This window comes from Argopecten irradians, chromosome 12 (assembly GCF_041381155.1).
Source record: "Argopecten irradians isolate NY chromosome 12, Ai_NY, whole genome shotgun sequence".
NCBI lineage: Eukaryota > Metazoa > Mollusca > Bivalvia > Pectinida > Pectinidae > Argopecten > Argopecten irradians.
The window spans coordinates 39,065,350-39,090,404 of NC_091145.1; the positions used below are offsets into that span (position 1 = coordinate 39,065,350).

The following is a 25,055-nucleotide window of genomic DNA, read 5'->3' on the forward strand; positions in this document are numbered from 1 at the left end:
TAGAATTGCACATCCACTTCTGTGAAATTTTCAATAGAATGGGAATTCATGTTTTATACTTTGAAAAGTTTTGGATTTAAAGATAGTTTTAGAAAATGGGTCTCTATCCTATACAGTAATATCTATTGTTTAATTACAAACAATGGTTGGTTATCAGAACCAGTAAAGATTATACGTGGAATCAGGCAAGGCTGTCCTCTATCAGCCCTGTTATTTGTTATCACAGTTGAAACATTAGCTATGAAAATAAGACAAGATGAAAATATTCATGGTATCAAAGTTAAATATACAATGAAAAGACATTTCAAAATTTCTCAACTTGCAGATGATACTACATTATTTCTAAAATCTAAAACTGATATCTCTACTGCCCTGAATCTTATAGAAATATTTGGAAGTCTCACGGGCTTAATTCTTAATAGAAAAAAATCTCTAGGTCTAAAGTTAGGAAACAATAAAATACAAATAAAAGATGACTTTGAAAATATAGACTGGTCACAAAGTGTTATAAAAGCATTAGGAGTATACTTTGGGCTTAACAATTTCCAATCATCTCAAGTCAACTGGGAGAATAAAATCGAAAAAATAAATAAACTAATTAATATTTGGAAAATTAGGAAATTATCAATGATCGGAAGAAAACAAATTGTTAAATCATTACTTATACCCCAGTTAACCTATCTTATATCTGTACTAAGTATCCCAAAAAATATTATAATGGAGGTGGAAAGTATTATCCATAAATTTATATGGGAAGGTAAGAATGAAAAAGTGAAAAGAAAAACTCTATGTAGACCTTACAATGAAGGAGGACTAAACAATTTAGATCTTAAATCTCATATCACAACTATACTTGTAGGATGGGTTAAAAAATTAAAAAACAATGAAGAAAACCAATGGAAAGTTATTCCTGAATTTTATCTAAACCAATTTGGAAAAGACATGTTAATTTTCTCGATGAACATAGCCGATACAAAATGCTTAGAAATGTTCAAAAATATACCTAAATTTTACCAAGATATAATAAATGCTTGGGTGAATATAGGTGGTGGTTACATGAAAAATCCAAAAACTGTTACAGATATTGGAAAACAAGTGATATGGGGAAATAAATTTATCACACTTAACAGAAAATATCTAATCTTTACCAACTGGATAAAAAGTGACATTATTACCATTAGAGACATTCTAGACACTGAAGGATGTATTAATGAAAACAGAATTTTGAACAAACTTCAACATAAACACAACTGGATATCACAGATATATATGATTAAAAAGGCAATACCAAAATCATGGCAGGAAAAATTAAAGAATTCAGACATATCAAAATATGATTTCAATGATAAACATGAACATTTAAAAGTATCACTATACCATACCAAACAATGTTTATCAATTGAAAAAATCACAAATAAAAATCTATATAGAAATTTGGTTCAAAAGACTTCTGAACAGCCTATAGCCTACATAGCCTGGGAGAAAACATTTATACATCTTAGTAAATCTGATTTAGAACATAAATTAGAAAAATCGCTCGAGTTTACTTCCAATAAAATTGATGATAACAGAATAAAAGTGTTTAAATGGAAGCTTATCAATAGAATTTTGGTCAATAACTCACTCCTTTGCAAATGGAAAATAAAAAACAATCCGCTATGTATTCTTTGTGGGATTGAGGAAAATTATGAACACTTTTTTGTAAGATGTAAATATATAAACTCATTCATTCTTCGCATCAATGAATTGTTTCGAACACTAGGATACTGTAAAAATATGATCACATTAGAAACTAGAAATTGTCACCGGGACAATTTGACGGGCTTTTCACCTAAAAGCTACTTCGTTCAAGGTCATTTATAACGTACCAAAAGTCCAATACCAGGTCTTAGGCCTTTCAGAACTTTACAATAAGTCATTTGAAGATTTTAGGATTGTTAGCCCGAGTGCCCTTTGATATAGATCAAGGTCAATCACATTAACAAACTTGGTAGGCATTTATGTCAGCATGCTTCATGCTTAATATTATGTCTCTATGCCTTCTAGAAATTGAGAAGAAGATTTTTTAATGATTTTGTTGAAAAATTGCATTTTTGAACTTTGTCCCTTATTTCCAACCGGAAGTTGACGTTTTACAGAAAAGTTGTGACAAAATGAATTGTTTCATTTTTGATTCTACATAACATATCCAAAAATGAAAGTAATTGGCTTTGTGGTTAACGAGCTACGGCTGTCTCAATGAGCTGAATTTTCACAGGATTATTTTCAATAACTCTACAATCACTTGCCCTCTGTGACCTTGGATGAAGGTCAAGCACATTTATTTTTTCAAACCGGATAGTCAACTACCTAAGCTTACTTCATGCAAATCATGAAGCCTCTATACTATGTAGAACTTGACAAGAAGATTTTTTCGTGATTTTCACCGAAAACGGCGATTTTGCACTATGAGTCAATAAACAACCGAAAGTTGACATTTTAGAGAAAAATGTATGATTACAAAGTTTCTCAGTATGCTTTTCTACATAACATATAAAAAAAACGAAAGAAATTGGCTCAGTGGTAAACAAGTAATGGCTGTCTAGGTTAAACCGGAAGTGACGTCATTGCGGCCATATTTGAATTTGAATCAACATCATATTAACAAGAATTGGTCACGGTGATAAGTGGAAGATCTTGTGTGAGTTTGGGCTTGATCGGACTGGTGGAATCAGAGGAGATGTTTAAAATATAATTGTCGAAATTTGCAAAAAATTCTTAGTTAAATATTAATTACGTCATAAAAAAATATTTAGTGGACCAATATTTAATTTGAAGACATCAAAACCTTCAGAATGAAATACTGCATCGATTTAATGCAAAAATTTTGGAAAAAAATGAATAATAAAAAAATTCTAAAAATAGTCACTTTTTTGTAAACTTTGACCTCTAGCGAGCTTTTTAACGAGACATATTTTGTGGAAACATGTCATGGGTAAAAGTTAGATATGTTCATTCCCTACAATAAAATACCTTCAGATTTGCAATAGCTTTCATACTTTTTGAGTTATAGCAGTTTTTGTGTTTTTAGGTTTTACGTCATGGCGGCCATTTTGGATTTTTTGACCTACTTAATTTTGTTCATGGATCACCTTCAGATGTTTGGTTTAAACATACTGAAATCATTTTTATCCTATGTCTTACCGTTTGACCGATAGAGCGTTCACAAAAACAGGAAGAATAATAATAATAATAATAAGAATAAGAAACTTAACGAAAACAATAGGTCTTTTCACAAATAGTGAAAAGCCCTAAATATAGTACTGGGCTATAAAATAGACTATGAAAAATATGAAAATATAAATTTCATACTCACATACATTTCTTTTGTTATTTATAAGGCATATTACACAAGTGATTGTAAGCAAAAAAATGTAAATATTGAACAGCTACTCAGACAAGAAGTACACTTTGTCTGCAGAACTCAAAAACTTAAAAATTTACCTCTTTCAAATGTAATGAAATCAGTATGTGCTTTTCTGGGTATTAATCCAACCTCTGACATCTTATAAGGTGCATGCTTATGACAAATAAATCCAAAACTTGAAAATCCATAACACTGTCACCTTAATAGAAAAAATCCTATCCACTTTACCCTAAACAGCAAACCTAAAAAATAATAATAATAATAATAATAACAATAAACCGAATTACACAGACATATGTAAAGAATATGTTATTTTGTCATATCATAATCTTTATCAATATAAGTCAACACATGGAATATCCGAATATGTGTTTTAAAAATTCAGAAATAACAGTTACAGTATTGTAATTGTTTAATAACACGTAATAAAAAAAAAAAATACTCACCATATAAATAAAAAACAAGCCGAAACCCATATTTGAATCCTCTCAAGACAAACATGTGCTCCGAAATACGTCTAACATTGCCACGAGGTACCACATACACTACACGTGGCAGCTTACAGGATGTTGTTTTAGTCACTTAGTCTCATTCAGTCAGACTCTTGATGATAGAGACGTTCTGATTGTGAGTTCTCTCCCCTCTAAAGATCCTTACGTCAAAACAAGTATACGAGTTATTTCCCTTGTTTTATTTGACGAAATCATGACATTAACTTGTACTAATATTATCTGTCTTTATTTTCAACAGTTATTAATTTAAGAGATTATAATCATAATTAATATAATGTATTTATTATAAGAATATACATATGTATGAATGATTTGAATGTCAGTATGAGAGAATCAAATTTGCTGAAGTTATGTATTTATTTGTAAAATACTATACGTAATATGCATTTCTTGAATAAAAATGTATGTAAAAAAAAAAAAAAAATTGATAGATATTGATGAGGCGTGCATATAAGTTGATATGTCGCCATTAAACGGAGGTAAACATGTGTTACAGTTTTTTTGTTGTGTCAATTTTGTAAAGCTAACTAGCATATTTTGCTCAAACATTATTAAAACGCGACTGAAAATTGAAAAAAAAAAAAAAAAATTCTGGGAATAAATAACAAGTCTCTCTTTGCTTGTCTTGAAATAACTTTAAATCGGATCAATTAGTTGTAATATAGTCTATAACTTAATTAGGTCACCCATTTCAGTGCATGGTGAAACTGATAAGTAGACACATACAGGCCCATCTGACCTCTGTGTTGGTACATAAGGTATACAGTATCTCACCAGTTATAGAAGTTCTGTATAGAGATGGATGCCCCCTGCCTCATGATCTCTTTTATTCAATTCTATAAAAGTTTACCTAAAATTGAATACATTATAAGGTGTCATCATTGCAGACTATCAATGTTAAATGATGTTGAAGGATTTTTTTCACAGGGATTGGGTGGTAAGCCTGAGGAATTATCTGCTTGAACAGGGATACACTCACACATAAAGAAGATGGCAGTTTACTCTAACTATAAATATAATCATATCCATTCTCGTGACTTTGAGAGGATTCCAATACTGATGACAATGGTTCTACTTCTTCAGTAGTGTGTTAGAATAACAAAGATAATTATCTGATTATTCTGTTGGGTTTTCTGTCGGTTTTTGTTTTCTATGCCATAATACTGCAATGGTGGGGGTAATTATAGCCTAAAAGGTGCATCGTACATTTTGATACAATCAGGCTGCAGATTTTCCAATAGTCCTGATTTCTGAGTGGCCTTGTTACAGCTATCATTAATTAGTGAATGTCTTCAAGCTTCTCTTTACGCCACTCAACAATGGGCTTCTGATGTTCACACAAATGGCAAGAGGCTTTATCCCAGGGCATTTAGAGATTTCTTGTGAAAACTAACATTAGAAAAAACTCATAATTATGTTAGATTTTGATAAAATCATGTGCTTTCTAAATCATAAAGAGTCTTGTTTTTCCTGAGAGTGGTCTTATTGTTTTCAAATATGCTAATAACTCAGAGGATGTTGTCTGTCTGTAAGGAGACATTAGAGAGTTTCAAAAACATTCAGTATCTCCCGTGGTTTCCTTGAACTTCTCAATACATGGATTACAATGACATTCAGGATGAATTGTGATCTTCGCGGTGGAATCTGTAATAAATACAAATAATTAATCTTTTGAAAATGAAGAAAACTTTTATTCTAAATATTGTAATTAAATGTTACATTTAATAAAGAAATAACACGACCTTGAGGTACTAAAGAGGAATTCCTTAATGTATAAAACGGAATTCGAGAAAGGTCATAAATTAAGTTTTTATTTTGCACACTTAGATAATTCATTGTTAGTGTTAATACAACAGGTAATATAAATAATAAAACACAGAAATTTTGATGAGTACTTAAATGTCATTTATCCTATGTATCTCCCTGTGATGGATATATAATGACACATAAATGGGGTCTTGTTGGCCGCACGTTTACAATGTTCTAACATATTACCACTACATTACCACTACATTACCACTAGCCCTCCACCTCAAGGTTCCTAGTTCAAATCCCACATCAGGTATTTTTAGGTCATCTTACCCGAAGGGTCACATTTTGAACTCCTTCTCAAGTTCTACCTGTGCGATTTAGCTGAAACTTGCATGAAATGATCCTGACATGGTCCCGACAAAGTGTTGTTATTTTTCGGGTCGATCCGAAATCCAAGATGGCCGCCACAGCCGCCATCTTGAAACACATTTTGAACTTCTTCTCAAGTTCTACCGGTGCGATTTTGCTGAAACTTGCATGAAATGATCCTGACATGGTCCTGACAAAGTGTTGTTATTTTTCGGGTCGATCCGAAATCCAAGATGGCCGCCACAGCCGCCATCTTGAAAACACATTTTGAACTTCTTCTTAAGTTCTACCAGTGCGATTTGGCTGAACCTTGCATGAAATGATCCTGACATAGTCCAGACAAAGTGTTGTTATTTTTCGGATCGATCTGAAATCCAAGATGGCCGCCACAGCCGCCATCTTGAAAACACATTTTGAACTTCTTCTCAAGTTCTACCGGTGTGATTCGACTGAAACTTGCATGAAATGATCCTGACATGGTCCCGACAAAGTGTTGTTATTTTTTGGTCGATCATAATCCAAGATGGCCGCCACAGCCGCCATCTTGAAATCACATTTTGAAAATCCAAGATTGCTGAAACTCGCAAAATGATCCTGACAGGTCCCGACAAAATGTTGTTATTTTTCGGTTGATCTGAAATCCAAGATGGCCACACAGCCGCCATCTTGAAAACACATTTTGAACTTCTTCTCAAGTTCTATCAGTGCGATTTGGCTGAAACTTGCAAGAAATGATCCTGACATGGTCCCGACAAAATGTTGTTATTTTTCGGGTTGATCTGAAATCCAAGATGGCCACCACAGCCGCCATCTTGAAAACACATTTTGAACTTCTTCTCAAGTTCTACCAGTGCGATTTAGCTGAAACTTGCATGAAATGATCCTGACATGGTCCCGACAAAGTGTTGTTATTTTTCGGGTCGATCCGAAATCCAAGATGGCCGCCACAGCCGCCATCTTGAAAACACATTTTGAACTTCTTCTCAAGTTCTACCAGTGCGATTTGGCTGAAACTTGCATGAAATGATCCTGACATGGTCCCGACAAAGTGTTGTTATTTTTCGGGTTGATCTGAAATCCAAGATGGCCACCACAGCCGCCATCTTGAAAACACATTTTGAACTTCTTCTCAAGTTCTACCGGTGCGATTTGGCAGATTCTTGCATGAAATGATCCTGACATGGTCCCGACAAAGTGTTGTTATTTTTCGGATCGATCTGAAATCCAAGATGGCCGCCACAGCCGCCATCTTGAAAACACATTTTGAACTTCTTCTCAAGTTCTACCGGTGTGATTCGACTGAAACTTGCATGAAATGATCCTGACATGGTCCCGACAAAGTGTTGTTATTTTTTGGGTCGATCCGAAATCCAAGATGGCCGCCACAGCCGCCATCTTGAAAACACATTTTGAACTTCTTCTCAAGTTCTACCAGTGCGATTTGGCTGAAACTTGCATGAAATGATCCTGACATGGTCCCGACAAAGTGTTGTTATTTTTCGGGTCGATCTGAAATCCAAGATGGCCGCCACAGCCGCCATCTTGAAAACACATTTTGAACTTCTTCTCAAGTTCTATCAGTGCGATTTGGCTGAAACTTGCAAGAAATGATCCTGACATGGTCCCGACAAAATGTTGTTATTTTTCGGGTTGATCTGAAATCCAAGATGGCCACCACAGCCGCCATCTTGAAAACACATTTTGAACTTCTTCTCAAGTTCTCCCGGTGCGATTTGGCAGATTCTTGCATAAAATGATCCTGACATGGTCCCGACAAATGTTGTTATTTTTCGGGCCGATCCGAAATCCAAGATGGCCGCCACAGCCGCCATCTTGGAAACACATTTTGAACTTCTTCTCAAGTTCTACCAGTGCGATTTGGCTGAAACTTGCATGAAATGATCCTGACATGGTCCCGACAAAATGTTGTTATTTTTCGGGTTGATCTGAAATCCAAGATGGCCACCACAGCCGCCATCTTGAAAACACATTTTGAACTTCTTCTCAAGTTCTCCCGGTGCGATTTGGCAGATTCTTGCATAAAATGATCCTGACATGGTCCCGACAAAGTGTTGTTATTTTTCGGGCCGATCCGAAATCCAAGATGGCCGCCACAGCCGCCATCTTGAAACACATTTTGAACTTCTTCTCAAGTTCTACCGGTGCGATTTTGCTGAAACTTGCATGAAATGATCCTGACATGGTCCTGACAAAGTGTTGTTATTTTTCGGGTCGATCCGAAATCCAAGATGGCCACCACAGCCGCCATCTTGAAAAATGTTCCTGACAAGGTCCTTACAAAGTGACACCATATATACATGTAATTAATTTTACTTTTGCCAAGGTAGTCAGATAACCGTTAAGGCCCTTTGGGCCTCTTGTTCAGTTATACTGACTGTAGGTTGGAGGTTTTCCTCTACTGCCTTACCCTGAGTCATCCTTTCATGACCCGAAGGACAACACAAACAAGTGTTAAACACATATAAATGTAAAGATTTGGCCTTAATACCGTTACTTACATCAGTATTAACCCATGGAAGGCGTATGTACTACAACAGAAAGGCACAGTAGCTGTGGCTCGTAAACTTACTCACCTCTTCAGTATTTGACGGTGAAGTAACAATAAATTCTGACACAGTTAATGGAACAGAAGATTTGGGTAAACGCGGCAAGTCAAACGTGATAGAATTATGGGTGTTTCAAAGCAACCTGATTGGAGCTAAGGAAGTTGTAATACTTGTGTAATAACTAGATGAATAAGTAGAACCATAAAGATAATGTGGCCCGGGTGGAGATGACTGTTTATTTGTGTTAGGTAATTGATTTGTGTGTATTGTTTTAGAAGTTGTTGTTGCCACACCGCTAACAAGATTGTAAGTCATAAAGCTGTATACCTCACAATACAGTAATCAGTTTATGTGTATCTTACACAAACATTCAAAGCAATTAAACTACATCAAAAACAAACATTCTTACCAAACTGATTTGTTTGTTGGTGTTTCTGTATCAGAAGATCTGTGAGGAACAAACAAGAGTCGGGGTGGTGATAGACCGCTGTCTGCCAAACAAAAATGCATGTTTTTGTGAACGTCTCACACAGAGGCTATAGATACAGACCTTATCACCCCACGGGTGTGATGAGGTGAAACAAACAGCAAGAGTTTATGTATTTATAATAATCACAAAAAAATTCTTTTCTGTGCTGTCAGTTGGGAAATTATGAGATTATTAATAGGCCGTATCAATACACAATATATTTGGCCTTAAAGAATTATACTTAAATGGCTGGTGGAACAATATAAGACAGTGACCATACACAATATGTATCATCAAACAGTTTATAGATGAGATGGAGAAGCTGACATACTGTGATTTAGAGAGAAACAATATGATGTTTAATGAGAATAGAATGATAGGGACATATAATATTTATTTACCACTAATTTTTTTTAAAGCTTTCCCCTATTGAATTTTAAGTTGAAGGGTTTCCTGGAGGAATGTTGATGATACTTGACCAGATACTGTATCCAGTATGCATGTTTTCCAAATCTATTCATTATCTGTATCATCACCTCCATTAGTAATTATGATGATTGAGTATTTACATACTTGAGATAGCATACCTGTCTGTTGAGGTGAGGAGTACAGACTCCTGAATCTGACCTGACGAATGATTGACCAGTTAATATCAGTAAATGGTGTTAGAACCTTGAGACGGTTTATATATAGAGTACTACTGTGGTATCAGTAAACTCACCTTGACGTTTTAATGGAGTTTATTAGTAAGTTATCATCCGTACAATGACCACTAATTTACCCCACTTACATTCCGTCAACATTTCACTGATATGTGTTAGCTTTACTCAATGAAATGGGTTTTAAACAAGACTAGGATTATTAATAGTCAGGAGAGGTCAAACACATGTCAATGGCTACACAGTAAGTATGGTAGAAAATATACGAATCTTGATTAACGTTTTGTTCATTCTCTTATTGATTTAGTTACTTAGATACAGAACATGAGTTGATTTAGTTACTTAGAGACAGAACATACTTTAACAACTTGTAAAGGTTATATGACTTGATTTAGTTACTTAGATACAGAACATACTTTAACAACTAGTAAATGTTATATGACTTGATTTAGTTACTTAGAGACAGAACATACTTTAACAACTTGTAAAGGTTATATGACTTGATTTAGTTACTTAGAGGACAGAACATACTTTAACAACTTGTAAAGGTTATATGACTTGATTTAGTTACTTAGAGACAGAACATACTTTAACAACTTGTAAAGGTTATATGACTTGATTTAGTTACTTGAGACAGAACATACTTTAACAACTTGTAAAGGTTTATATGACTTGATTTAGTTACTTAGAGACAGAACATACTTTAACAACTTGTAAAGGTTATATGACTTGATTTAGTTACTTAGAGACAGAACATACTTTAACAACTTGTAAAGGTTATATGACTTGATTTAGTTACTTAGAACAGAACATACTTTAACAACTTGTAAAGGTTATATGACTTGATTTAGTTACTTAGAGACAGAACATACTTTAACAACTTGTAAAGGTTATATGACTTGATTTAGTTACTTAGAGACAGAACATACTTTAACAACTTGTAAAGGTTATATGACTTGATTTAGTTACTTAGATACAGAACATACTTTAACAACTTGTAAAGGTTATATGACTTGATTTAGTTACTTAGAGACAGAACATACTTTAACAACTTGTAAAGGTTATATATGACTTGATTTAGTTACTTGGAGGCAGAACTTTTTTTAACAACTTGTAAAGGTTATATGACTTGATTTAGTTACTTAGAGACAGAACATACTTTAACAACTTGTAAAGGTTATATGACTTGATTTAGTTACTTAGAGACAGAACATACTTTAACAACTTGTAAAGTTTATATATGACTTGATTTAGTTACTTAGAGACAGAACATACTTTAACAACTTGTAAAGGTTATATGACTTGATTTAGTTACTTAGATACAGAACATACTTTAACAACTTGTAAAGGTTATATGACTTGATTTAGTTACTTAGAGACAGAACATACTTTAACAACTTGTAAAGGTTATATGACTTGATTTAGTTACTTAGAGACAGAACATACTTTAACAACTTGTAAAGGTTATATGACTTGATTTAGTTACTTAGAGACAGAACATACTTTAACAACTTGTAAAGGTTATATGACTTGATTTAGTTACTTAGAGACAGAACATACTTTAACAACTTGTAAAGGTTATATGACTTGATTTAGTTACTTAGATACAGAACATACTTTAACAACTTGTAAAGGTTATATATGACTTGATTTAGTTACTTAGATACAGAACATACTTTAACAACTTGTAAAGGTTATATGACTTGATTTAGTTACTTAGAGACAGAACATACTTTAACAACTTGTAAAGGTTATATGACTTGATTTAGTTACTTAGAGACAGAACATACTTTAACAACTTGTAAAGGTTATATGACTTGATTTAGTTACTTAGATACAGAACATACTTTAACAACTTGTAAAGGTTATATGACTTGATTTAGTTACTTAGAGACAGAACATACTTTAACAACTTGTAAAGGTTATATGACTTGATTTAGTTACTTAGATACAGAACATACTTTAACAACTTGTAAAGGTTATATGACTTGATTTAGTTACTTAGAGACAGAACACTTAGAGACAGAACATACTTTAGCAATTTGTAAAGGTTATATGACTTGATTTAGTTACTTAGATACAGAACATACTTTAACAACTTGTAAAGGTTATATGACTTGATTTAGTTACTTAGAGACAGAACATACTTTAACAACTTGTAAAGGTTATATGACTTGATTTAGTTACTTAGAGACAGAACATACTTTAACAACTAGTAAAGGTTATATGACTTGATTTAGTTACTTAGATACAGAACATACTTTAACAACTTGTAAAGGTTATATGACTTGATTTAGTTACTTAGAGACAGAACATACTTTAACAACTTGTAAAGGTTATATGACTTGATTTAGTTACTTAGAGACAGAACATACTTTAACAACTTGTAAAGGTTATATGACTTGATTTAGTTTCTTAGAGACAGAACATACTTTAACAACTTGTAAAGGTTATATGACTTGATTTAGTTACTTAGAGACAGAACATACTTTAACAACTTGTAAAGGTTATATGACTTGATTTAGTTACTTAGATACAGAACATACTTTAACAACTTGTAAAGGTTATATATGACTTGATTTAGTTACTTAGATACAGAACATACTTTAACAACTTGTAAAGGTTATATGACTTGATTTAGTTACTTAGATACAGAACATACTTTAACAACTTGTAAAGGTTATATGACTTGATTTAGTTACTTAGATACAGAACATACTTTAACAACTTGTAAAGGTTATATGACTTGATTTAGTTACTTAGATACAGAACATACTTTAACAACTTGTAAAGGTTATATGACTTGATTTAGTTACTTAGAGACAGAACATACTTTAACAACTTGTAAAGGTTATATGACTTGATTTAGTTACTTAGAGACAGAACATACTTTAACAACTTGTAAAGGTTATATGACTTGATTTAGTTACTTAGATACAGAACATACTTTAACAACTTGTAAAGGTTATATGACTTGATTTAGTTACTTAGAGACAGAACATACTTTAACAACTTGTAAAGGTTATATGACTTGATTTAGTTACTTAGAGACAGAACATACTTTAACAACTTGTAAAGGTTATATGACTTGATTTAGTTACTTAGAGACAGAACATACTTTAACAACTTGTAAAGGTTATATGACTTGATTTAGTTACTTAGAGACAGAACATACTTTAACAACTTGTAAAGGTTATATGACTTGATTTAGTTACTTAGAGACAGAACATACTTTAACAACTTGTAAAGGTTATATGACTTGATTTAGTTACTTAGAGACAGAACATACTTTAACAACTTGTAAAGGTTATATGACTTGATTTAGTTACTTAGAGACAGAACATACTTTAACAACTTGTAAAGGTTATATGACTTGATTTAGTTACTTAAGAGACAGAACATACTTTAACAACTTGTAAAGGTTATATGACTTGATTTAGTTACTTGAGAGAACACTTTACAACTTGTAAACAGAACATACTTTAACAACTTGTAAAGGTTATATGACTTGATTTAGTTACTTAGAGACAGAACATACTTTAACAACTTGTAAAGGTTATATGACTTGATTTAGTTACTTAGAGACAGAACATACTTTAACAACTTGTAAAGGTATGATATTTAGTACTTGACATTAAAGTATATGACTTGATTTAGTTACTTGAGACAGAACATACTTTAACAACTTGTAAAGGTTATATGACTTGATTTAGTTACTTAGATACAGAACATACTTTAACAACTTGTAAAGGTTATATGACTTGATTTAGTTACTTAGAGACAGAACATACTTTAACAACTTGTAAAGGTTATATGACTTGATTTAGTTACTTAGAGACAGAACATACTTTAACAACTTGTAAAGGTTATATGACTTGATTTAGTTACTTAGAGTTACAGAACATACTTTAACAACTTGTAAAGGTTATATGACTTGATTTAGTTACTTAGAGACAGAACATACTTTAACAACTTGTAAAGGTTATATGACTTGATTTAGTTACTTAGAGACAGAACATACTTTAACAACTTGTAAAGGTTATATGACTTGATTTAGTTACTTAGAGACAGAACATACTTTAACAACTTGTAAAGGTTATATGACTTGATTTAGTTACTTAGAGACAGAACATACTTTAACAACTTGTAAAGGTTATATGACTTGATTTAGTTACTTAGATACAGAACATACTTTAACAACTTGTAAAGGTTATATGACTTGATTTAGTTACTTAGAGACAGAACATACTTTAACAACTTGTAAAGGTTATATGACTTGATTTAGTTACTTGGAGACAGAACATACTTTAACAACTTGTAAAGGTTATATGACTTGATTTAGTTACTTAGATACAGAACATACTTTAACAACTTGTAAAGGTTATATGACTTGATTTAGTTACTTAGAGACAGAACATACTTTAACAACTTGTAAAGGTTATATGACTTGATTTAGTTACTTAGAGACAGAACATACTTTAACAACTTGTAAAGGTTATATGACTTGATTTAGTTACTTGGAGACAGAACATACTTTAACAACTTGTAAAGGTTATATGACTTGATTTAGTTACTTAGAGACAGAACATACTTTAACAACTTGTAAAGGTTTATATGACTTGATTTAGTTACTTAGATACAGAACATACTTTAACAACTTGTAAAGGTTATATGACTTGATTTAGTTACTTAGAGACAGAACATACTTTAACAACTTGTAAAGGTTATATGACTTGATTTAGTTACTTAGAGACAGAACATACTTTAACAACTTGTAAAGGTTATATGACTTGATTTAGTTACTTAGAGACAGAACACACTTTAACAACTTGTAAAGGTTATATGACTTGATTTAGTTACTTAGAGACAGAACATACTTTAACAACTTGTAAAGGTTATATGACTTGATTTAGTTACTTAGAGACAGAACATACTTTAACAACTTGTAAAGGTTATATGACTTGATTTAGTTACTTAGAGACAGAACATACTTTAACAACTTGTAAAGGTTATATGACTTGATTTAGTTACTTAGAGACAGAACATACTTTAACAACTTGTAAAGGTTATATGACTTGATTTAGTTACTTAGAGACAGAACATACTTTAACAACTTGTAAAGGTTATATGACTTGATTTAGTTACTTAGATACAGAACATACTTTAACAACTTGTAAAGGTTATATATGACTTGATTTAGTTACTTGGAGGCAGAACTTTTTTTAACAACTTGTAAAGGTTATATGACTTGATTTAGTTACTTAGAGACAGAACATAATTTAACAACTTGTAAAGGTTATATGACTTGATTTAGTTACTTAGAGACAGAACATACTTTAACAACTTGTAAAGGTTATATGACTTGATTTAGTTACTTAGAGACAGAACATACTTTAACAACTTGTAAAGGTTATATGACTTGATTTAGTTACTTAGAGACAGAACATACTTTAACAACTTGTAAAGGTTATATGACTTGATTTAGTTACTTAGAGACAGAACATACTTTAACAACTTGTAAAGGTTATATGACTTGATTTAGTTACTTAGAGACAGAACATACTTTAACAACTTTAAAGGTTATATGACTTGATTTAGTTACTTAGAGACAGAACATACTTTAGCAACTTGTAAAGGTTATATGACTTGATTTAGTTACTTAGATACAGAACATACTTTAACAACTTGTAAAGGTTATATGACTTGATTTAGTTACTTAGAGACAGAACATACTTTAACAACTTGTAAAGGTTATATGACTTGATTTAGTTACTTAGAGACAGAACAACTACTTTAACAACTTGTAAAGGTTATATGACTTGATTTAGTTACTTAGAGACAGAACATACTTTAACAACTTGTAAAGGTTATATGACTTGATTTAGTAACATAGAGACAGAACATACTTTAACAACTTGTAAAGGTTATATGACTTGATTTAGTAACTTAGATACAGAACATACTTTAACAACTTGTAAAGGTTATATGACTTGATTTAGTTACTTAGAGACAGAACATACTTTAACAACTTGTAAAGGTTATATGACTTGATTTAGTTACTTAGAGACAGAACATACTTTAACAACTTGTAAAGGTTATATGACTTGATTTAGTTACTTAGAGACAGAACATACTTTAACAACTTGTAAAGGTTATATGACTTGATTTAGTTACTTAGAGACAGAACATACTTTAACAACTTGTAAAGGTTATATGACTTGATTTAGTTACTTAGAGACAGAACATACTTTAACAACTTGTAAAGGTTATATGACTTGATTTAGTTACTTAGAGACAGAACATACTTTAACAACTTGTAAAGGTTATATGACTTGATTTAGTTACTTAGAGACAGAACATACTTTAACAACTTGTAAAGGTTATATGACTTGATTTAGTTACTTAGAGACAGAACATACTTTAACAACTTGTAAAGGTTATATGACTTGATTTAGTTACTTAGAGACAGAACATACTTTAACAACTTGTAAAGGTTATATGACTTGATTTAGTTACTTAGAGACAGAACATACTTTAACAACTTGTAAAGGTTATATGACTTGATTTAGTTACTTAGATACAGAACACACTTTAACAACTTGTAAAGGTTATATGACTTGATTTAGTTACTTAGATACAGAACATACTTTTAGCAACTTGTAAAGGTTATATGACTTGATTTAGTTACCTAGATACAGAACACACTTAAACAACTTGTAAAGGTTATATGACTTGATTTAGTTACTTAGATACAGAACATACTTTAACAACTTGTAAAGGTTATATGACTTGATTTAGTTACTTAGAGACAGAACATACTTTAACAACTTGTAAAGGTTATATGACTTGATTTAGTTACTTAGAGACAGAACATACTTTAACAACTTGTAAAGGTTATATGACTTGATTTAGTTACTTAGAGACAGAACATACTTTAACAACTTGTAAAGGTTATATGACTTGATTTAGTTACTTAGAGACAGAACATACTTTAACAACTTGTAAAGGTTATATGACTTGATTTAGTTACTTAGAGACAGAACATACTTTAACAACTTGTAAAGGTTATATGACTTGATTTAGTTACTTAGAACAGAACAACTTTAACAACTTGTAAAGGTTATATGACTTGATTTAGTTACTTAGAGACAGAACACACTTTAACAACTTGTAAAGGTTATATGACTTGATTTAGTTACTTAGAGACAGAACATACTTTAACAACTTGTAAAGGTTATATGACTTGATTTAGTTACTTAGAGACAGAACATACTTTAACAACTTGTAAAGGTTATATGACTTGATTTAGTTACTTAGAGACAGAACATACTTTAACAACTTGTAAAGGTTATATGACTTGATTTAGTTACTTAGAGACAGAACATACTTTAACAACTTGTAAAGGTTATATGACTTGATTTAGTTACTTAGAGACAGAACATACTTTAACAACTTGTAAAGGTTATATGACTTGATTTAGTTACTTAGAGACAGAACATACTTTAACAACTTGTAAAGGTTATATGACTTGATTTAGTTACTTAGAGACAGAACATACTTTAACAACTTGTAAAGGTTATATGACTTGATTTAGTTACTTAGAGACAGAACATACTTTAACAACTTGTAAAGGTTATATGACTTGATTTAGTTACTTAGAGACAGAACATACTTTAACAACTTGTAAAGGTTATGACTATTAGTACTTACGAACACTTTACAATTGTAAAGGTTATATGACTTGATTTAGTTACTTAGATACAGAACATACTTTAACAACTTGTAAAGGTTATATGACTTGATTTAGTTACTTAGAGACAGAACATACTTTAACAACTTGTAAAGGTTATATGACTTGATTTAGTTACTTAGAGACAGAACATACTTTAACAACTTGTAAAGGTTATATGACTTGATTTAGTTACTTAGAGACAGAACATACTTTAACAACTTGTAAAGGTTATATGACTTGATTTAGTTACTTAGAGACAGAACATACTTTAACAACTTGTAAAGGTTATATGACTTGATTTAGTTACTTAGAGACAGAACATACTTTAACAACTTGTAAAGGTTATATATGACTTGATTTAGTTACTTAGATACAGAACATACTTTAACAACTTGTAAAGGTTATATGACTTGATTTAGTTACTTAGATACAGAACATACTTTAACAACTTGTAAAGGTTATATATGACTTGATTTAGTTACTTAGATACAGAACATACTTTAACAACTTGTAAAGGTTATATGACTTGATTTAGTTACTTAGAGACAGAACATACTTTAACAACTTGTAAAGGTTATATGACTTGATTTAGTTACTTAGAGACAGAACATACTTTAACAACTTGTAAAGGTTATATGACTTGATTTAGTTACTTAGAGACAGAACATACTTTAACAACTTGTAAAGGTTATATGACTTGATTTAGTTACTTAGAGACAGAACATACTTTAACAACTTGTAAAGGTTATATGACTTGATTTGTTACTTAGAGACAGAACACTTAGAGACAGAACATACTTTAGCAATTTGTAAAGGTTATATGACTTGATTTAGTTTCTTAGATACAGAACACACTTTAACAACTTGTAAAGGTTTATATGACTTGATTTAGTTACTTAGAGACAGAACATACTTTAACAACTTGTAAAGGTTATATATGACTTGATTTAGTTACTTAGAGACAGAACATACTTTAACAACTTGTAAAGGTTATATGACTTGATTTAGTTACTTAGATACAGAACATACTTTAACAACTTGTAAAGGTTATATGACTTGATTTAGTTACTTAGATACAGAACATACTTTAACAACTTGTAAAGGTTATATGACTTGATTTAGTTACTTAGAGACAGAACATACTTTAACAACTTGTAAAGGTTATATGACTTGATTTAGTTACTTAGAGACAGAACATACTTTAACAACTTGTAAAGGTTATATATGACTTGATTTAGTTACTTAGATACAGAACATACTTTAACAACTTGTAAAGGTTATATGACTTGATTTAGTTACTTAGAGACAGAACATACTTTAACAACTTGTAAAGGTTATATGACTTGATTTAGTTACTTAGAGACAGAACATACTTTAACAACTTGTAAAGGTTATATGACTTGATTTAGTTACTTAGATACAGACATACTTTAACAACTTGTAAAGGTTATATGACTTGATTTAGTTACTTAGAGACAGAACATACTTTAACAACTTGTAAAGGTTATATATGACTTGATTTAGTTACTTAGATACAGAACATACTTTAACAACTTGTAAAGGTTATATGACTTGATTTAGTTACTTAGAGACAGAACATACTTTAACAACTTGTAAAGGTTATATGACTTGATTTAGTTACTTAGATACAGAACATACTTTAACAACTTTGTAAAGGTTATATGACTTGATTTAGTTACTTAGAGACAGAACATACTTTAACAACTTGTAAAGGTTATATGACTTGATTTAGTTACTTAGATACAGAACATACTTTAGCAACTTGTAAAGGTTATATGACTTGATTTAGTTACTTAGAGACAGAACATACTTTAACAACTTGTAAAGGTTATATATGACTTGATTTAGTTACTTAGATACAGAACATACTTTAACAACTTGTAAAGGTTATATGACTTGATTTAGTTACTTAGAGACAGAACATACTTTAACAACTTGTAAAGGTTATATGACTTGATTTAGTTACTTAGATACAGAACATACTTTAACAACTTGTAAAGGTTATATGACTTGATTTAGTTACTTAGAGACAGAACATACTTTAACAACTTGTAAAGGTTATATGACTTGATTTAGTTACTTAGATACAGAACATACTTTAACAACTTGTAAAGGTTATATGACTTGATTTAGTTACTTAGAGACAGAACATACTTTAACAACTTGTAAAGGTTATATGACTTGATTTAGTTACTTAGAGACAGAACATACTTTAACAACTTGTAAAGGTTATATATGACTTGATTTAGTTACTTAGAGACAGAACATACTTTAACAACTTGTAAAGGTTATATATGACTTGATTTAGTTACTTAGATACAGAACATACTTTAACAACTTGTAAAGGTTATATGACTTGATTTAGTTACTTAGATACAGAACATACTTTAACAACTTGTAAAGGTTATATATGACTTGATTTAGTTACTTGGAGACAGAACATACTTTAACAACTTGTAAAGGTTATATCACTTGATTTAGTTACTTAGATAGAGAACGTACTTTAACAACTTATTAAGGTCACATTCATTATTTGTGTCAATTCACATTTCTCTAAGGATTTCACCGGTTTAGGTTTTTTTTCTGTTTTAAGAATATTTGTTAATGGGATTGCAATGTTTTCAATAGTATAACATTATGTTGTTCAAGTCAATCTATTTCACATAATAATAATGGTCTATAAATGATTTCTTATATTAACATTTTCCCTCCAAACCTTTTATGTAACCTTACCAAACACTGTTGGCATATATTGTTCAGTGCATGATCTGACATCCACTTATTTTGATGTCATTATCATCGTTGCACACCATTTGATTTGCTATATATCTATATCCATCTAAAAGTGCACGCCCAGCTTCAAATTATTTCAGCACAGAGAAGTGCGCAAATTATGCAAGTTTTCACGCGAATTCTCTACATGTATACATTGATGAGCAATTTTTGTATGTCTCCTGTTTTATTATGCTCACTACGTAAGTAAATTGTTATAATCAGACATAGAGGGATGTCCTTGTGTCTGTAGCCTTCTATAGTTATGCTAAGTGAAAGGGTCGGTGACCTATCTATTCAGAGGACAATGAGTTTACCTTGATTGGGAACAATCAATACCCAGAACACCTTGTAATTTACCACTAACAAGATGTCTATGTTTTAGGTGATACCTGTGGCTGATAAAATGATCAAACACCACCTTCATTTAACGAGAGAGTCTTCACAGGTGAGTAGTTATTAATTATAGATAAGGTTGCTACCCTCGGTTTACCTGAGAACTTGTTAGTTACTGTCCGTATCGATGGAACTCTGTGTGGCAGGGATAGAGATATTTTATGTCTCATTGTTTGTGAATTGATATTAAATTGATTCTCTTTGTTCCATTTTGACTTCAATAGATTTTAATGTTTTAATTATGGTTTTGAAACTGATATCCAATTTCTTTATGTAAATTTTGATGTAAGTTTATTATTGCATCAATTCAGATTTAGAATTGCTTAACAAGGTGAGGGGAATAGCTTCAAATACGGTACTGTTTGTCCGTTATTACTTGACAGATTTTGATAAAATTTGGTACACGGAACCCTGACATAAAGGGGAGTTGCGTAAACTAAAGATTTCAAGATTTCAAGATTGATTTATTCAATCAGACACAGTAACTGTGTGACAAGAGGTCCAATTTATAATACAGTTTTAGTGCATGACAGGCATGTGTATATAGAGATATAAACATACAAAATGTAGTACATGAGATATACACATATACAATATAGAACATGGTATTTGTTTGCAATTATTATACATGATTTGTATTAGAGACAAAAAAGTACAATGTAACATGCGTTTTTAGTTTTTGAATAAATGAACTAATATGAATTAATAGCTTCTTATTGAAAATTATGAACGTTCCTTCCATTTTAGCTTTGCTTGGATTTTTTTAATTTGCTTTATAACTTTTTTGATATAACCAAACATGACTTAAACCGATATTATTAAAAGTATTTTTAGCTCACCTGGCCCGAAGGGCCGGTGAGCTTATGTCATGGCGCGTCGTCCGTCGTCCGTCCGTCCGTCCGTCTGTCCGTCAACATTTCCTTTAAATTGCTACTAGTCATAGAGTTCTGGATGGATTGTAACCAAATTTGGTCACAAACATCCTTGGGGGAGGGGGAACAGAACTTGTATAAATTTTGGCTCTAACACCCCGGGGGCAGGAGGGGCGGGGCCCAATAGGGGAAATAGAGGTAAATCCTATAAATCGCTACTTGTCCTAGAGTTCTGCATGGATTGTAACCAAATTTGGCCACAAACATCCTTGGGGGAAGGGGAACAGAACTTGTATAAATTTTGGCTCTGATCCCCCGGGGGCAGGAGGGGCGGGGCCCAATAGGGGAAATAGAGGTAAATCCTTTAAATCGCTACTTGTCATAGAGTTCTGCATGGATTGTAACCAAATTTGGCCACAAACATCCTTGGGGGAAGGGGAACAGAACTTGTATAAATTTTGGCTCTGACACCCCGGGGGCAGGAGAGGTGGGGCCCAATAGGCGAAATAGAGGTAAATTCTTTAAATTGCTACTAGTCATAGAGTTCTGCATGGAATGTAACCAAATTTGGCCACAAACATCCTTTGTGGAAAGGGAACAGAACTTGTATAAATTTTGGCTCTGACCCCCAGGGGGCAGGAGGGGTGGGGCCCAATAGGGGATTTAGAGGTTAATATTAAAATTCCTTCAGAAAAGAAACAAAGAACCTGTATTCAGAACATTACTTGGCCCTCTTGGCCTCTTGTTGATAAACGTTATCCATTTTAATTGCATTTGTCCTGTTTCATGAAGTGAATACATCAATCTATACATACGGCTTGATAATTTATTTTCATTACAAACCAACATATGCCAAAATTTGACCATTCTTAATGTAATATCTACATCTAGTGAGTATTTTCCAGATTCTCCATATACCATAAAATTTGCTGTGCTTTTTCTTAGGCCTAGTATTCTCTTACAGAACTGTAAATGTATCTTTTCAAGAAGTTGTGTTTTCTCATAGCCCCATGTTTCGCATGAGTATAATAAAATAGGATTGATTAGTGTAACAAATAATTTTAATCTCAAGTCAATTGGTGAGTCTTATTTTACGATATACAACATAAAGTGCCTTTTGGGCCTGTTCAGACAGTCGATTTTTCGCTGCAGTAAAGTTGCCATTGTAATTAAACAAAATACCTAGATAGGAAAATGTGTCTTGTATCTCAAGCTCCTTATTATATAATGTGAACCTATTTTCATTGTTATGTTTTCTCTTTGAAAAAATTACTAGTTTTTTTTTTTTGTGTATTCACTGTTAATTTCCAATTTTCACAATACTCTTGGAACTTATCAAGCATAAGCTGCAAACCTTCAGGAGTTTCCGACATTAGGACTGTATCGTCAGCATATAAAATAACAAACATTTTTACATAAATTCCAATTGTATCCCAGCACAGTTTGTGTAGTTTTGATAAACAGTCACTGTTTTTCGAAGCTAAAAATTCTTCCAGATCGTTAAGATACAATGCAAACAAAAATGGGGAGCAATTTTCTCCTTGTTTAAACCGATATTACATGTGAACATTGGTGTTACTTCATTACCATTTCTAACACATGATTTAGTATTTGAATACATATTAAACAAGACTTATTATATAAAATTAAATTTTACCTGTAATATTACTTTTGAATAGTTTTCTCCACAAACCAATTCGCCAAACTGAATCAAAAGCTTTGTGGAAGTCAATAAATGCACAATACAATTTTCTTCCCGAGGATAGACATAAAGGATTCTGCAATGTCCCCTATTAATGGTGTTATTACTAAATTTGTGCTCTGTGTGTGTGGAGTGGGGGGGGGGGGGGAGGTTTAATTGTCCACTCTGGCTATGCAGTTCTAGTTTTGTAAGTTTTTCATACATCAGAAACAAGGACTGAAGCTTTTATCGGCATTCTGTTAGATTTTCCATTTTCCCCTATATCCAACGTCACTTTTCCCTTATATCCAAGGTATCCATGGTAATCTCCAAGGTCAACTTCCCTACCTCCAAGTTTGACTACTACTTCCATGACTAACTGTTCTAGTAGGGCCTTGTAGTTTGGTATTTTGGCAATATAAACCTCTCAGTTTATACATTAAATGTTTAATTCTATCAATACAGACATGTTCACGTGTGATTGTTTTGTTCATTTCTCTCTGACCCCTGAAGTGTCTGGGAGGCCATATGAGTGGGATGTAATGTGAAGTAGTCACTGAAAGCTTACGTATGACCCCAGTTCTTAAGTGTTATGATAATAGGCCTGATGATGATATAGGAAGATAAGGATAGTTATCTCTCATCCTACATCTCCACATCAACTGTTTCACTCGACTATAACAATCTGCTTCTAGCCTCTCCTTCAAACAGGAAGCGATTATAAAAGATATATTTTTTATATCCTCCTGTCTGTGCTGACCAAAGGAATGAGGATAAATGGCTATCGTGACTGACCAATCATTGTTGACCAATTAAGATGTGCCAGATGACACCAATGCTTGGTATAGATACAGTTTCCATTTTTGGACACATTAGACAATAACAGTGATTAGATGTTCCTACCAGTCAATCTCTATCATTAGGCCGATCATACTTATAGATATCTTCTGTCTGTGGGTTTTAAGATATCAGAAATATATGTAATGCTGGGTTCAAATGAATCAAGAGTCTTTACCTTATAAGGTAATCATACTAATTGTTTGGCATTCCGACACCCATCTGTACATCATTGCTTAGATATAGTGTGACATAAATTTCTTCTTTAGTACATCATCAATTTACCATATAAGGTAATGATACTAATTGACATTCCTATATCTCTTCAAGTATATTGAGTAATTACCACTTTACCTTATAAGGTAAAAAAAGAACACTCATGTAGATAGTGTACTGCATTAAGTTGCTAATATTCATGGAGGTTTTACTAGATTACCTGCAGATGATATTAATTCACTCGAAGTCACAAAATTTAATAACTTGCAAAATAGAAATAAAAAACATAGCCTGCAAATAATATCTGTCATGTGAATGACACTTTCAAATATTACAAAGATGGTTTGGGAAAATAAACTCCCACAAGTAAATTCCAAAATGTAAATTACAAATCTTTATAACTCCCACAAAATTCAACAACTATACTGGTCAGTGACCAATTGTCGCCAAGTACTAATTCTTGCCATCACATGTGTATTTGTGTGCATGATTACACACAATTTTTCAAGCAATGTGGAAATCTGTATGGTAGTTTCTTCTATCAGAATATGACATTATTTATGTGTAACCATATATATATATACACATGTGATGGCGAGCATTGGTCGCTTGTCAGTACAGTTGACATTCAGGATTATCTATATACTGTAATATTTTTAATGTTGTGGAACGTTCCTAGCATAACAGCAAGTATAAATACAATGGACTAGGACTAGGCCATGTCCTTACACAACTTTTGACATACATGACCATCCACTTTCAGTCACACTTTTGACATACATGACCATCCACTT

At 32.0% G+C, this 25,055-nt stretch overlaps 2 protein-coding genes across 2 annotated transcripts in view; both read left to right on the forward strand.

The window, feature by feature from the left end:
• LOC138304940 (general transcription factor 3C polypeptide 1-like) overlaps positions 1-25,055 on the forward strand; it is a 363,966-nt gene that overhangs the window by 242,429 nt on the left and 96,482 nt on the right. The gene's annotated exons all lie outside the window — the stretch shown is intronic.
• Positions 1-25,055, forward strand: part of LOC138304941 (FMRFamide receptor-like) — a 312,390-nt gene that overhangs the window by 227,061 nt on the left and 60,274 nt on the right. Inside the window, exon 5 of the mRNA XM_069245357.1 lies at positions 20,645-20,707. The gene's annotated coding sequence lies outside the window, so the exon portion shown is untranslated. The remainder of the gene's footprint in view (positions 1-20,644; positions 20,708-25,055) is intronic.